At 38.9% G+C, this 14,177-nt stretch overlaps 1 protein-coding gene and 1 non-coding gene across 3 annotated transcripts in view; both read right to left on the bottom strand.

Annotated features, from left to right (window-relative positions):
* The window catches only part of FSTL4 (follistatin like 4), a 573,664-nt gene that overhangs the window by 535,423 nt on the left and 24,064 nt on the right, over positions 1 to 14,177 (bottom strand). The window lies entirely within an intron of this gene.
* On the bottom strand, positions 1,865 to 2,028 carry LOC140705212 (U1 spliceosomal RNA). Its single transcript, XR_013542865.1, has one exon. It is a non-coding gene; the product is annotated as a U1 spliceosomal RNA (small nuclear RNA).

Here is a 14,177-nt window from a genome sequence, read left to right as displayed (position 1 = left end):
GTTATTCATGGCAGAGGTTCTTACCTCCTTTACAGCACAAGCTTAAATGGAATAGATCTTTATTAACCCACTGTTAAATACCCATAGACTTTCTTATCAACCAGATCCCTGTATTTTGATGCTAAGTATAAATATCTGCCATGCTATATTTCTCTCTTATTATGTCTGAGGAAGTGGACTTGTCCACGAAAGCTGATATTAAAATATAGGTGCCACCACATTTTTGGGGTTTTTTTTTCTTTTATTTATTTTTATTATGTTTCTACTTATAATGCTTGAACAGACTAACACAGCTACTTCTACAACTACAAATATGAAAGTGAATGTGCTATTGCTATATGAAGTGTCAACTGTTTCTAGGGGACTAGCAGGAAATACAAAATTTTGTTCATTGCTAGGGCATCCACTCCCTTCCCTCCATGAGATTTTGGAGAGCTATTCGAAACAATGAAAAATACAAAGAAATTTGGGACAATTTAAAATACAATGTTAGAGGATGGGTTTATCAATACCATAGACTTCCAAAATGAAAAATATATAAGTGTTACATCAAATCAAGCCTGAACACATTCTAGAAGTGAAAATGACTAAATTGAGGCTATTGTATCGAGAAGACAAGACTTAATAGAAAAGACAACAATGCTAAGAAATGCTGAAGACAGCAGGAAAAGAGAAAGACTGAATACACAACTGATTGGCTCAGTAAAGGAAAACATGTCCTAGAGTTTATAAGTTCTAAACAGAGCTTTTCATGGGGTTGCAGCTTGAGGAGAGAGTCTTTAATTTCCATCAATTGTTACCACTGCTAAAATCATCCTGGAGGCAGAGACTTTCCCCCTCCTAACTTGCACCCCTACCTTCCCTGCATTCTAATTGGCATATTTCCCCTCATCACAGAATTTTAATTCTATATTTGTAGATAACGAATGGGGGGAAGGGCAGAGCATCACTTTTTTTTACTGCCTAGACAGTAAAAAATCCCTTTTTATTGAGACAATGATGTGACTGTAGGATCTTATCAGGATCCACTCTGGGCATAGAGTTATTGAAGGTATCCAACTTTGTAGCTTGTCCTTTTTATTCCACCTGTCATTCAAGTTGCCCAAAGTCTTGTTGCTACAATATGTTTCTGTATTTTCGTTCATTCCCTAAGGCAGAAGTCCAGTCTGAAATAAATCTTCTTTTCCAACAGGAATCAGACAATCATGAAGTTTGTGAAACAAAACAAAGATTTACTTCATTCCCTTTCATAGGTAGGCCATTTCATTCCACACATCTCTAGTTCAGCCCAGTATGTATGTCTATATGCCTTATACCCAAAGTATAAGGACGGTCTGATTCACAGAGTGATGATAGGGAGGCCATCTGGCTGTTATTGCAAACATCTTTTCATTACCATATCTTGAATATTTTTATTATTATTATTATAAATCAGCCTGTATTCTGTTTTTATCCAGACTGCCCTTGCTTCACAGCTCAGAGAATATTTTGTGCACACTTCCTCAGAAATGAATATACTGTATTTTTTGCTCCATAAGACGCAGTTCCCCCCCCCCCAAAAGTGGGGGGGAAGTATGTGCATCTTATGGAGCGAATACTGTAAAAAAGGGTTCAGCCACCACCACCCAGAAGCCTCCCACCACCATGCTGGGAGGCCTCTGAACCAGCACCAGAGGCTGCTCGCCATGGCAGCCACATTGGACCTCACCACTCTGCCATCTGCGCTGCTAACTTTCCAGGATCTGCCTCCTGGAGCCCACCTGGAAAACCAGCAGGGCCAACATGCCTATGGCAGCAAATTTAAATGGCAGAGGGCAGTGAAAACAGCCAAGAACTGAAGGGGAAAGAGTGATTCTAGAAAGACCAGGGGAAACCACAAACACAGTCCCCCACTACCACAAATTATGCAGCTGATTTTCCCGCATTTGGGGAAATCACAGGGATTAGCACACCCAAAGTGCAATGGATGAGCCTCACCCTGGGAAAACCACTTTCAGAATCATGGTATCTCCCCTGCCAGGTAGGTATGAGTTGGAGTGGCCCCTGCACCTCCTGCCCCCCAAAGCATGGTGACCCCCAGCTGCACTCCCGCTCAGAACAGGGCTGCACAGCTCCAGTCCCACCAGAGGCCAAGAGAGCTCCTCAGTGTTTTGGGATGCCCCCATCAGGGGCTAGGTGTTCCTTCCACAATCCTCCAGTGCACAGATATTAGCATACCTAATGTGTGGGGAAGGCAAGGAGAGTGGAAATTCAAACTTTCAGTTAGTGAAGTTGAAACCTGCTTGTGTAGAAACGTGTATACTTGCTTTAAAAGCTGCTGCTAGTTTTGCTTTAACAGCTGCCTGGAAAGCCTTTCAGACCAGCACCGATCAGCTGTTAGGCGGGAGAGGGAAGGAGCAGAGAAAAGCACAAAATGGCTGCCGGCTGCCTGCCGGCTTTTAGCTGTTTGGTGTTCTTCTTTGGCTGTTTGGGGGGGCTACCAAGGCATTGTGAGTAGCCGGGCTCGGTTTACAGTACCTGGTAAGTGACATTATTTTATTTTATTTTAAGTTTCTGACCTTTTTTTCCCCATAGGAATGCATTAATTAATTTTCAATGCATTCCTATGGGAAATTTGGATTCGACTTACAAATTTTTCAACTAGTTCTGGGCATCTAATAGAGAATGTATTTCCAAAGGATGTTGCAGCAAGGAAACTAACTGTGCTTTATGAGCCAGAACACAAACTTGGCTGCTGATCGCAAATTAATCTTGCATACATGGGAAAGCAAAATTCAGTCTTACTTTTAGTTGTTTCTAAGTCCTTATGGTCGTGGTATCTCTTTGATGTATCTAAATCAGAACAGGGCCAGGAAGTCTCAGAGACAGGGCATTGCTATTCGGTTAGTATTTTTGGAACAGAGTTCTTGCCCATAGCACATACTACATTTGCTGATACAGTAGTTTGAAAATTAAGATAGTCAAAATTCTTTGTGACTTCTAACTGGATTACAGTACCTGCTTCCTGATTTCAGCTACTATAGTTTGTATTCAGGTTTTATGGCTCGCCAAGAACATTGTTCCTGGCTTTGTGTTGCCTAACCTGTTGTGCCTTGCATGCTATAAACGTTCAATTATGTCAGAAAACCGAGATTTGGTCTTATGCTGAGCATGTGCTACTGCTGGTGAATGGGATCAGGTTAAGCTTTGTGTTGCTGTTCTTTTGCATAACCTAAAATAAATAAGGAAAACTAGCTGTTAAATAGTTTAATTCTACTATTTATCATCCACACAACTAAAAGGGAGCTCTCAATGCACTGCCAAATCAGACAAACCATTTCTAACTTAATATAGGCTTGAGCTGTAGCTGGGCAGAGTTGCACAACAATTTCATCTGTCATTGAGACGTTTCTATAAGCATGGGGAGGAGGTGGATGAAAGGAAATGTAAAATATAGGTAGTGTGATATAGGTCTTCTCACTGGCTCATAATGGTCTATATGTACTTGACTTAAATTTATGGTACACAAATTTATGGTACATAACCTAGAGTACACAAACCTTTAAGTCTCTCTATTTGTTAATGACAGTGGTAATGATTCTTAATGCCACTGTTGACTGCTGTTCACTTTACATGGTTCAAATGTTATTCTGTTATAGTTTATTAAATATTTTATTACACTATTTGGTTCAGAATATTTTTTCCTGTTTTCCTCCTCTAAAAATTAGGTGTGTCTTAAGGTCAGGTGTGTCTTATGGAGCAAAATATACGATAGCTATCTTACATGGTAATGTTGCAAATCTGTGCAGTTACAATAACACAAATCTGCACAAATTGGGTGGAATAACTAATATCCAGAAAGAGAGAAACAAAATTCAAAGAGAACGAGATAGGTTCAAGCACTCAGCTGAAAAAAACAGAATAGAATTCAACAGGAACATGTGCAAGGTTCTGCACCTAGGAAAAAGAAACCAAATGCACACTTACAAGATGGGAAAGACTCAGCTCAGCAACATTACATGCAAGAAGGTTCTTGGAATTGTTATAGATCATAAGCAGAATATGAGCCAACACTGCAATGAGGATGCAAAAAAGGCCAATGCTATTTTAGGCTGTATCATCTTCAAATTACCATTGTGCACACAAAACAACATAACAGGATTTCAGCTAACATGGAAATACTGAATCATTTCCAATTGGCAAAGGTATCACACAGTCACATACTTTAGTTGGCTATCTTTTCAACCTATATGCCATTAACTATACTACTGGCAGAAAATTGGAATGACTTGAAAAGAATACTAAGGAAAGTTAAAGACGGAAGTGTATGAGGGGATGCAGGCGAGTACCCTTCATGAGCTGTCTGGCCCCAGCACACAAGTACCAGGCAGCTGGGAGGAGGATAAGGATTTCTCAGGATTGCAGCTGGTGGGTAGGTAATTTTTCTCAGGATCAGGCTGATGCAGCTAAAGAGAGAGAGTTCCCTGATGAGGAGGAGACATGGTCAAGGAGAATAAAAGGGCAGACAAAGAGTTCTTGCCTATCTCCAAAGATGATGATATGTGGAAGAATGCAAGAGAGCAGAATTTTGGAAGTTGTCTGCCTTGCCTAGTTTGCTTACTTGCAACATGCTTGGACAAGGCTCTGTTAGCCTGACACTACTACAGCCCTTGGAGAGGCAAGTGACAGAAGGGACACTGATAGAGACAAGTTGCAGAGCCTGACTTCTTCTGCTAATCCATACAGGCCTTCCCTAAAAGGGGTGTTTCTCGGACCTATGCTCTCCTCTCCTTCCTGCTTTCCAGAACTTTGGAGAAATCCAGTGAAGTAACTGGGCTCCCAAGCTGGCAAGTGGTTCCCAAGGGTTCAGAGACTACAATTTAGCCCTATGAGACTGTGGGGGGAAAGGCAGGAGAAGTGATACTGTACTACTAATAAAAGCTGTTCTGAGTCAAGACGTTGAGCTGGAGCTCATAGAGTAACTGACAAGGGACTCTGTCCCTGATAGTGCTGCAGGACGAGGACTGGCAGGAAACACAAAGTGTGAAAGCAGAATTACGGTTGAAAGTTAAAAAGAGAAAAATTCATGATTGTAGCAAAGTTATGTAACATAAATATTAACAATGAAGAAGTGAACATTATACGTTAGTTCAATATCTATCCAAATAGAGAATTCATCCAAGAAAACATAAAAATTGAGGCTTGGAAGAGCAGCTATGAAGGGACTAACAATGAGGACAAAGATTTATCACTGACTTCAAGAGTAAGAAGTTTTCTATATTATACTATTTCTAAGTACAATGTACAGATATGAAAACTAGAAAATGAGGAAAGCTGGTTGAGAGAAAAAAAAAGATTCATTTGCAATCTTCTACTGGATATCACAGACTGCTGGAATCAGAATTCAGTAGATTCCAAATTAATTCAAGCCAGAACTCTCTCTAGAAACAAAAATGATTAAGCTGAGGATATCATACTTCAGAAGAGACAATAATGCTGGGAAAATCTGAAGGCAGCAGGAAAAGAGGAATATTGATTAGGAGATGGATTGACTAAATCTGTGGTTCTTAACCTTGGGTTACTCAGGTGTTTTTGAACTGCAACTCCCAGAAACTCCAGCCAGCATAGCCGGTGGTGAAGGCTTCTGGGAGTTGCAATCCAAAAACACCAGAGTAACCCAGGGTTAAGAACCACTGGACTAAATAAAGGAAGCCAGAGTCTTGAGCAGACCTGTTAATGTTACAATATTTTGGATGTCATTAATTCATAGGGTCACCACAACTCAGAAGCAAAACAGAAGCACAAAGAACAGAACAATGAATCAGGAATGCATATGTTTAAATCTTTCCCTTTTTTTGTTACACTCACAGTGTAATTTGTGGCTCATGTTCACAATTACAAGTCAGAATAGTAATTCACATGAAGTGTCACAGAGCTGGACAGATACTAACATGAAATCTAATTGCCTACATTGGATAGTGGTTGAAGTTAAATAACTGTGAAAATCTTGTACTTCCCTTTCTGTCAGAAGTATCTATAGAATACCAGAGGACAACTCTGACAGGTACTGAACATTCTTAAGTAGGTTAGCATATGGTGCTTAAGTCTTGATTTACAGATAATTTCAGTGAAATGTTGCCAGTATTTAGCAGGAACAATGGATATATGTTTTTTGAGTTCAGGAATTGATTAAATCCTCAGACTCCTACAGAAGATGAAACAAGAAAATGTTTATCAACCTATTATCTTGGTTGAACTTGCAAGTAGTCTAATATTGGGGGAGGGGATACTCTCCTAAATGAAATAACACCTTCAGGCTACCAACAGCAGTCTCTTTGAAACAAACAGTGGCTAGAACAGATAGCAGTGCCTTTGCGCATTTTGCTCATGCGCTGCAATCCATCATGATAATTGCTCTTCCTTTAGGAAACAAAAGATACTATGACCACTGGTATACAGGTGGAACAGTGCTAGAAATTTGATTATTTGTTTTTCTGTATATGCAACTTAAATGAAGTCATAGGTGCATCTGGTAGGGATTTTGAATATTAGACATTGGCACCATTACTCAAATACATTGCTTTTTTAAAGGTTCTACGTATTTTCTCTACTGCAGGGAACATTATTGTGCTTCCAAGTACAGGTGGTAAACAGTGTCCCTCATACATGCTTTCTTGGGCTTTCCCTCTCCTTTTCTGTGGATGTTGAACTTTTTAAACGTCTGACAATGATGTCTTTGTGCTGCATTTGTCTTGTGGTGTTTTATAAAATTAAAGTTCTATTCATTTAAGAGGAAGCTTGATCTGGATCCAGCCCTCTGTAGGTAATAGAATAATTATAGTTTCATGGCACTAAATTTACAATCTTACTTTGTACCTTTGAAGTGTTTCTTACATAACTTCTAAGCAGACATGCATGTGACCAGGACATTAATTTTCTAAGGGCATTTATTTGTTCGTTTGTTTCTTTAATTTCTATACTGCCCATCTGGCCAAATGCCACTCTGGGCAGTTTATAACAATGAAAATAGCAATGGAAGTAACAAAATAATAGTAGCACACAATAACAACTTAACTAGAAATTACTGTAAATAAAAACAGAATTACCAGAGCAGTTAAATACATTAAAAACAATTAAAAATTAAGTGGTAATTAAAGCAAATTAGTGGTTAATGGGTACAGTGGTTTCCTCAGTTAAAATGTTTTTGAGTGCTTGTAAAAATAACAACATTTTAAATAGTTTCTTAAAGATTGCCTGGGAAAGAGCCAGGAGGCCATCCTCTGGGTTAGCATCCTCAGCTGTCCTACCTGTGATGTGCCAATAGGACAGGCAGTCCCAATTCGGAGTAGGCATTCTACCATGTACTGAGGTCTCAAACCATTTAGGGCTTTGTAGGTTAAAATCAGCACCATGAAGCTGATATGGAAATGGACAGCTAACTAGTGTAAGGCAGCCAGTATTGGGGAGATACATTTTATTAACTCTGCTCACTAACCTGGCCACCATATTCTGGACCTGTTGGAGTTTCCATATCAGTCTCATAGGCAGTCCCACATAAAGAGCACTGCAGTAGTCTATTCTTGAGACTACCAGTACATGGGCCAATGTGGTGAGGGATCTGATGCCAGGGTAGGGACACAGCTACGCAATCCACCAAAGAAGGCAGACTGTTCAGCTCAGAGATACTAGTAGCTAGGGATGTTTAATGTCTTTGGACAAAAACAGGTCAATCGGGTGTATTTGTGCAATTCCAGTGGGCCTATAGGCCAGAATAAAGAGCTTGGGTTCTCTTAGAGGAATTTTATTGGGGTGTTCAACCATCTTTCAGCTTCTTTGGCTCCAGCAGTTCTTTTGGTTTCCCCTTTCCTCAGTCCAAATTGTAGAGCTGGTTTAAAAACTTGTATCTATTGCAGATGCTCAGCCAGCCATTTCATAGAACTGCAAGGTAAAGTGAGTTATGTCATTGGATAGATAAGACATTGTGTTCCAGAGTACAGTATTCATTTTCATTTTCTTTGGTTTTGGTTTATTTTTCTAAATGTTACTTGTTAAATTACTATGTGAGATTGTAGAAGGATGCTTGCTGTATGGCTTTTAACACAACAATTCCATTCTGCCTCACCTCCAACTGTGTTTTCTTCTCTCTTTTTTACTCATTGCAGTGATGCAAATACCAATAGCTGCTTGCCTTTTGCCTTCCTCTATGCAGCAGCCTCCTTAACCTATTGCGCTTCCGTCCATTCTTCCTTGCATAGGATTCATGAAAAGATGGAAGCCAGGGAAGTAGAGCCCAAGGAAAATAATAACTTAAGAGGCTAAAGCTTTGGCTGTGCAAGATTCAGGACTGGGGGTAGCTGGGCAGTAAAGGCATGGTTCATTAAGAGAAATACACAAACAATATCATAGACTATGGCAACGAGCAGGGCAGAATATATCTGAAAGGGTACAGGGTGAGTTAAATCTACTTTGTGGCCCTCTATTTGGGCACAGATCTGGTTAGGAGGCTTCCAAACATACTTGTAACCCACAACTCATAAATGAACACTCAAGTGCTATTCCACTGGGATTATTTTTTTAAAATTAAAGCAGAAAGACTGCAGACTGCATTTACATCCCATGTCACTGTGAATGAAAAAGGGAAATGTAAAGCTGAAAACAAATTTGAAACAAATAGTACTGGATACTTCATCAAGCTTTCTTAATGAACAGTAAACTAGAATACTTGTGCAACTTTGTTATTAAAAAAGGAGGGCATGTTGTTTCTTTTTGGGAACATATTGTATTTTTATAAAAAGGTGTGAATGAAGCAGGGGAAGCATTATAAAACAGCAAACAAAATGCTTCTTATGGGGCTAGGAATCTCTGTTTCATCATCTACACTTCACAGTTTAAATTTGTCCCATTGTAAATAATGAGATACTCTGGTAGCCCAACTCAGGCAGCATCATCTGCTCCTTTTTACAGTTCCTAATTGAGATAATTGCTGGCCCTCTCACTGTTATTTCATCACTTCAAATTATAAGCCCAGGTAGAGCTCACTAAATCTCTCCACTCTGATATTACATCTCATTATAAAGCTCTGTTCAGAATAATGAAATGTAACAAAACCTTACATTTTAAATTACCTTCAAAATATAAGGTTGTGTTACATATTTAGAGGTTTTAAATTGCTTCTAAATATTTCACTTTGAGAGACAGAATGTCTTTCCAGCTTCTGAACTGTTAGGAATCCAACAGAGATTACAGTTTGGACTACAAAAAAAAAAACCTAAGCAGCCAATCATCAATCAAACTATTTTTGTACAATGGGCAAAGTATCTCAGAAGTTTATTACTATAATATTATCACATTATATACCCTTAGCTTGACTACTGCTACAAAAGAATTGCTGTTCTGTTTACTATGGAACCCTTATTGCAGAACACTCATTTTAAGGTCTGTCATCATTCTCAATGTTTTCTATAGCCTTGGGCAATGATTTCTTCCCAATTTATCTTGTTTTCCCTAACTATGAGATGAGCGAAAACAATACAAAGCCTAGCAAGAACTATGGAGAAGTTTCTTGGAATATCTATAGTACAAAGAATAGTCACAGTGAACAAAAGAACACAAGAGGAGCCATGCTGGATCAGGTCAAAAGCCTATCTAGCCCATCATTCTGTTCCTATCATGTCCTTCACAAAGCCTACAAAGAGGACACAAGTAGAACAGCGCCCACTCCTTGATACACAGTGGGAGGCAGACTGCTACTGTTACTGGAGGGAATAATATCCACCACGTCTATGAGCTGCTAATAGTCCCATATCCTGTAGATATGTCCATACTCCAACTTTAGCATATTCTTTTAAAACCGTTTAAGCTGGCAGATCCCCACGCCCCGCCCCCAATCGCTTCCTACATACTGCTTGAGTGGGACAGAGTTTATGGCCAACTGTTCTGGGGCACAGTCATTTAAGATATCTTGAAAATTGCTCCCTTTATTTTTACAGAAGTAGACATTTACCTCATCAATGGGCAGGCTGTATTTTTAATTATCAGCACTTCCTATGCAGAGCCTGGCAGTCATCTATTATAGTAATGATACTTTTATAACATTCTTGGGGGGGGGGAACAAGATTATATTTATGCTCCCTTCAGGGCTTCTTGGTATGACTGATACTTTCACATGACATCCAAGACACTGTTTACTGCAAGTCATTTGTAGGAATTTTTAGCCATAATCCTGTTTAAAGGAGTGTGGTTCTTTTAAAAAAATTTAAAATGCTGTGTTAATCATTGTAAAATCATATCCTGGTCAAGCTAGTGTAACATTAAGCTATGCCAACATTAATATATTGGGTGTTACACTGGCAGCAAGGAATCATACTACTGAATTGAGCAATCAGTTGCATGTCCCCAGCATGCCCAACTGCACAATGCACCAGAGGAAGCGCTTCATAGATAGCATTTCCACCTCGGCCATACCCTAACTAGTGTACACACAATGTTTTAGTTTTTGTGTGTGATCAATTTCCAGTACTTGCATAAAAGCTTTTGATTTCTTCTTCTTCTGCATCTAAAGCTGAAGCATAGACCTGAATGATAGTTATGTTTACAAGTTTTACAATTTATATTATTTGGTCAGATCTGCATTATAGCTCCTAACTGCCTGAGCTACATCTTGTGTCAATATTGAGCTATTTCTTCTCTTTTGATTTTGTCTACTGTTGCCCTCTTCTGCACAGCGCTAACAAGAGTTAGCTTCAATGTCATCAAAAGCTGTTTGTTGTTTGATTTTTTTTCTTTGTGGTCTAATAAAAGTATCACCTGCTGCTGCATTTGTACCATTATCTTCTGTTGATGTGAGGATTAATGCTGAAGAGGGTGGCTGTAACTTATTCTGGTGTTTCAACTTCAACCATTCTCCCTTGGGTGACCTTCTAGGAGTCCAGACTCACAATGGATTCTAACTTCCCGGCAGCAATGCTCTGAGCTTCCCTGACACACTGAAAACCCATCACCATGTTAAGGAGTGCATCCGGGTGAGTGAGGCTCCTCCTCCCTAGCAGGACTATTTCCAGAATGATGTGACAGCAGGAACTGATATAACAGTTCAAATTTCAAGACTGAATATGGCTTTTGCAAGAAATATCTCCAAGTTCTGCCCTGTTTCATGTATAATATATGCAAATTTAAAAATAGATTCTTCTGATAAGTATCTAAATTTCCATAAGGGACAGCCATGCTTGAACAAGTCAGTTATGCTTAGAGAACAAGAGCCTCATCCTTAGAAATCACACACATTTATTAATATTATTTCAATCTAAAAAATTAAGAGTGTCACCACACTCCCCCCATTACAAGTTGATGAATGTGTGTGTGTGTGTGGGGGGGGAATCCATATCCTCTCCAGTTCATATTGGGATCAAAGGGCTTTTTCTAATACAGAATTGCTTTACTGTTCCTTTATCATGTACCACATAAATTTCATTTAATATGGTTGACAGTCACAGTCATTTGCGTGGAAATTTCTTTATACAGAGATGAAATGGATGCTGTGATCAACTAACCTGCCCATTTTCATCATCTGGTCTTTCCTCCTGCTCTTTTCTTAAAACATGACTGCAAAATGGTAGACACCTGGAGCATGCAGGCTAAAAGGCCATATTGTTTTCTTTTATTAACTGCTGGCCAAGGGACCTGATAGTTAAAATAAATATCAATCTACATCATAGGAAAGAGATTATTTCATCAAAGGCTATGCCATATATAATTAAGAAGGAATCTTTAAGGGAAAATGGAGAGGGGTGGATTTTTTCTTGCCTGCCTCCGAAAACATCCATGTCCCTAAATTTGTGAATTTGACAAGGGAACTAGATTAGAGTGAGAGTGTGAAGGAGATCAGGAGGCAAGTGAGCCGTCCTCAGCATCAAGACCATCCAAGGAGGAGAAAGACACTAATTAGAAAGATGCAGGAGAGATAACAGGGAAGTTAGTAGGGGAAAAGAAGAACGTGGAGGCTTGCTTGGTGGAGGAGGGAGAAGGAAAGGAGGAGGAGCAGCTAAGGCTTTTGATGTGGGAGTAAGATATAAAAGGGGAGGAAGGAAGGAGATTTGGGGGTAGATTAAGAAAAGAGAAAAACGAGAACAAGGAGTCTGATAAAGGGGATCAAAGACAGCACAAATATGAGCGCATGTGGGATTTGTTGAAAGATTTCCCAAAACTTAAAGTAGGAGGTTTGCGGCCCGACCCAGAGACTTTGGAAGAAAGAGAGATGGTATACGAAACACTGGAATGGACAGTGACAGTATTCCCATGGGGGCAAGGTTTGGGGAAGAAGGTGATACGTCCCAGTCCGGTCTACAACTCTCCACCAAAAGGAGGAGACTGGGCTCGTCACCCATGCTGTGAGATGGTGTGTGCGATGAGGAGTGCATTCCTGCGCAAGATAACTGACTGAGAATGATTTGGCCTTCCACCGCAGTGAGTGGGACACCTATTGAAGAAAAGTCTAGATGGACTAGTTATGGCCAGTTGCCTGAGGTGTCTTGTTTTGACCCTGTTGGTTAAATGATTGAGACACCATGAGTTAATAAAGTTCAAGAAGAAAACAGTTTAAATCAGTCTCAGTCTCTTCTTCCCACCAAAATAGAGGAACTGTCAGTAATTTCAAAAGAACTCAATCACAGAGAGACATCAGGATTTATTACTTGGTAGTTTTGTAAATAACAAATGGCTAAAGTGAAACAAATAGATCCACATTTATAAATTTAGTATGAGTAAAAAATTTGCTCTTCTAGACTTTTATTTTGCACTTTTTACCTGGTTTTCAAGTTTGGACTATCCCAGGCCAAACACAGTTTGTATTCACAGATTTGCACATTTATAGATGACTAAATGTATGTGAATCACTGCTTACTCATGTGGTTCCAGTCAATGGATAAAATATATTTATGCCTATTGAAGTCCCTGTACAAAAATGTATACATATGAAAGAATATGCTAAAGCAAAAAGGGAGAGAGATGTACCTATAAATGCTAGAGACATAACAAAGACAAACACATACACACAAATGGAAGTGGGTATAGACCATATATGTCAGTGGTAAAAAAAAATCCTTTAATTAATAGCTTTATTAATAGCTATTATTATAAATGGAAATCTCAGCAATTGCCTTTATATGAGGAGGCTCTTTCTGACAGAGAAAAATCTATTAATCTCAGATTAAGAAAAGTGCTGTTCCTCCAAATTCTGGGCGATAAAGTAATCAGGAAACTCATAGATCTATGTTCAGAGTTTCTGTAGCTTTTACTTTACAAAATACAAAAACACACTTTGACCACAAGTAACCGCTTAACCATTTGGCTAAAAGTTAAGCAATTTAATTGAGATTCAATGAACCCATCTCTTTCTAGATCTGAGCAAGCATTCATGAAGGCAAGTGACCCTTCCAAAATTCCTTCCTCAATGAATCTGTGAGAGAATTTAAATTAAAATACACTTGAGATCACTTGAACTCTAAAATGGGCATTTTACTTATGCCAAGATGGTTAACTTGAAAAACTAATTTTAGTTAGCTACAGCCAAGGAGTTTCATCATTTTTCATAATTTCTAATGGAATAAAATTAATTTATATATAATCAGAGGCCATTTGGTTGCAAGTATAGTCAAACGTCACTGCTATGGTTCACAATTTATATCTGTTTCTTTCCAAACAACTACACCTCAGACTAAAAAAAAAAAAAAAATGCAAATGTATAGATTACACCATAGCAATTGACAGCATAAACAATAGTACTGTATGCTCATTATTTTGATGAGAACTTTTGTGGACAGATCCACTTTCTCAGACATAAGAATAGGACTTCATGACTATTTATACATGTATTTATAAAATGTATAAATATTTGCCATGCAGTCACACTCCTATGTCTGAGGAAGTGGACTTTTTCCATGAAAGGTCACATTAAAATATAGAAATTTAAGGTGCCACCATGTTTTTGTCTTCTTTATTTTTCTTTTGATTTTGCCTGATATGTTAGCACAGACTAACACAGTTACTTCTTCTAAAACTACTCATTGTTCTGGCAACTGTCATATGGTGCCATTTTTCAATTTTTTTTAATTTTTCTCCTTATAAAGGTAAGGTAGGGTAAGGGGCAGCTGGGGTAAGGGTGCCCTTGGGGGGGGGAGTAGATTTGAACGGATAGATTACAG

Source organism: Pogona vitticeps, chromosome 2, assembly GCF_051106095.1.
Source record: "Pogona vitticeps strain Pit_001003342236 chromosome 2, PviZW2.1, whole genome shotgun sequence".
Lineage (NCBI taxonomy): Eukaryota > Metazoa > Chordata > Lepidosauria > Squamata > Agamidae > Pogona > Pogona vitticeps.
Note: the sequence above shows the minus strand (reverse complement) of the source record. Positions and strands in the feature narration are given on the sequence as shown.